General features: G+C 37.5%; 1 long non-coding RNA gene across 1 annotated transcript; it reads left to right on the top strand.

Annotated features, from left to right (window-relative positions):
- On the top strand, positions 1 to 1,570 carry LOC133721715 (uncharacterized). The gene is made up of 2 exons (XR_009852323.1): positions 1 to 787; positions 883 to 1,570. It is a non-coding gene; the product is annotated as an uncharacterized LOC133721715 (long non-coding RNA).
- Positions 1,571 to 2,878: the final 1,308 nt, after the last annotated feature.

The raw sequence follows: 2,878 nt of genomic DNA, 5'->3' as shown, positions 1-2,878 counted from the left end.
AATCATCGAGCACTCAAATTGGAGATTACAAAAAGCTTTGAGAAGTTAATAAATGTTTGAAAAGTTATGTTGTTGCAATGTTTTGATCCATTTTTCATGTTGTATGGTTATAATTTTTTTCCTTACATCAGAGGGAAATTATAAGGAAAAAAATTATAACCATACAACATGATTACCGGAAGTGCTAGTCTCATTCTAACCCAATTTCTAACCCCTCACCACTCGGGCTAACCCCAAGCACTTCCATTTATCATTGATATGCTTGAGATTTACAAATAAAATCATTGTCAATAATTACATTGTACGAGTCATGATTGTATTATTCGTCGACAGCTTGCACGTGCACGTGGAGTCTGATAGCCACTTTTACTGAAATCGACCATGCCAGACTTGTGGCTGGCAAATTGCAATGCTGTTGGTTTGGCCTTTCAATCAATATTTGGTCGGTTGGCATGGAGGATCTTACCAAATCTCATGTGATACACAATTATTCTGTTTTTCCTTTGACCAAAAACAAAACAGAATTCGGCTGATCTAGTATTCAGGAATTGATGAGAACGTCTTCCATGCTCCGAGTTTGGAGTGCTCGGGTTGTTTGGGCCCAGTCACGTGAGCAGTACCATGTAGGTGGGAAAGGCTTAGCCTGTTCCCCGGTAGTCAATAACATCTCTCATCATCTCTTCTTCTCTCTGCTCTCTCTCTCTCTTTTTGTTTCACACTGAGAGATGACGAACGAGGACGAATTGCTTGGGTAACTCATCAAAATTGCTTGAGTAAATTGCTTCTGGTATTCTTCTTCTATTTGCTTCCTTGAACCAATCTCATCTGCGTGTTGCTGTGTTCTAATTCCGGTATTGATAATTGGTTGTGCTTCAAACGCAGACCAACATCACAAACGATTCCTCTTTCGAATTCATGGCCTTGGACGCCATAACCAATTCAATCCCAGCAAAAAGCAAAAGCACGCCATACAACACAACAGAAGCACCACTCCTACCCCCGAATCGGTACTGCCCAGCTAGCCCACCGTCTCCATGGCACACCGGCATTGCCCCGAACCAGCACCAAACAAGGTTCATGGATCTGAGGCTGACTTTCACGAAAAACCCAGAAATCCAAGTCTTCAAAATTAAACCGAATTCGAAAACAAATTATACCAAAGTGTATAGCATGATGAGTGGATAGCATGGTGAGTAGAAGAAGTTTCTTGCCTCATGCATCCCCAACAGTCACCGGATTCGCCGGAAAAATATGAAGAAGCTTTCGGCCTTCGATTCTCCCTCTTCGGGACAAACCAGTACCAAAGGAAGGTCGGCGACAATGAGATGAATCGAACGGCACGGGTGTGACACCGTGAAGTGGCCGAACGGAGGATTCCAGCAGGTCGCCGACTCAGGTCGTCGGGTCGCGGGGACCGGGTTGGGAGTCCAATGCATTGATCTAATTTTTTTTTTTTTTTTTTTTTTTTTAAGATGATGTATTGATCTCATATGAGCCACATATATAATCTTCATATATTTTAATTTAGGGCCCTGATCAAGCAGTGGACAAACATACGGCTTAGATTGCACCGCATGGATTTTTTTTTCTTTAAAATCATTTTCAACATTCTGAAACATTCAAAAAAAATTTAATAAATAGCTCGGGAGTCCAAAAAATTCTCTGAAAATTCTTATAAACTCGTCGCATCGCTTAGTTTATCATCCAACTATTGGTTTCCCTAATTTCTTATGTCTTGATGGAGTTGCTCTTTGAAGAATGTAATTAATAAATATATGGTTATAAAGGTAAATTTGGTTGACGGAATTGATCGAAGTCAAAACGATAACGAAATTAGCTGAATTTTTTACAATAGGCATAAAATATTTTAACTCTCTCATCCAACGGTCAGTTTTTCCAATTTTGTATGTCTTGATGGGGTTGCTCTTTGAAAATTTTGATATATAAATATAGGTTATAAAAGTAATTATAGTTGACCAAATGGATTGAAGTCGAAACGAATGCGAAACTGGCTGGATTTTTTATAACACCATGAAACATTCCAATCTTCTCATCCAACAATCGGTTTCTCGTGAGTATGAACTATATCAACTAATGTAAAAATTTTGAGAAGTTATCTCCTCGTGATTCAGCTCCCCTTAGGGAAGTATAAGTGTATAAAAGGTTGACCGCTTTGTTTGATGTCGAAATAACGACGAATCGGGTTAATTTTTTTTCACATTACCTATTATTACGCTATAAATAGAGGGATAATGTCAAATTTATCAATTTCAAGTTTCATTTTTTTTGGATCGCACAAAATTCTTATATGCCTACTAATGTGGTCTAACTTCTTTATTAGTTATATAAAAAAATATACCTTCCATAAGCAACAAGGTGGAGGAAATAGATTTTATCAAAATCGACCGTTAGATGTTATCATGATAAGAAGAAATGGTTATGGTCAAAATTTTAGCTACTATCGTCGTCTTTTGGATCTCGATCTACTAGGTCAATCCTAAAACCCTAAATACCACATAGAACTAATATGCTCATAACCGCTCACTCGCAACTTCCTTTTTCGATCTGTCAGCTCTCACACTCTCATGGGTATGACCTATATCAACTAATGTAAAAATTTCATAAAATTTATCTACTCGTGGTTAAGCTCCCCTTAGGGAGTTATAAGTGTATAAGTGGTTGACCGCTTTATTTGACATCTAAATGATGGCGGATCGGGTTAATTTTTTTACACAATACCTATTAATATGCTATAAATATATGGGTACCGTCAAATTTATTGATTTCCAGTTTCGATTCTTTAGATCGCATGAAATCCTTATATGCCTACTAATATGATTTAACTTGTTTATTAGTTGTATTGAAAAATATATCTTCT

Source organism: Rosa rugosa, chromosome 7 (genome assembly GCF_958449725.1).
Source record: "Rosa rugosa chromosome 7, drRosRugo1.1, whole genome shotgun sequence".
Classification (NCBI taxonomy): Eukaryota; Viridiplantae; Streptophyta; class Magnoliopsida; order Rosales; family Rosaceae; genus Rosa; species Rosa rugosa.
Note: the sequence above shows the minus strand (reverse complement) of the source record. Positions and strands in the feature narration are given on the sequence as shown.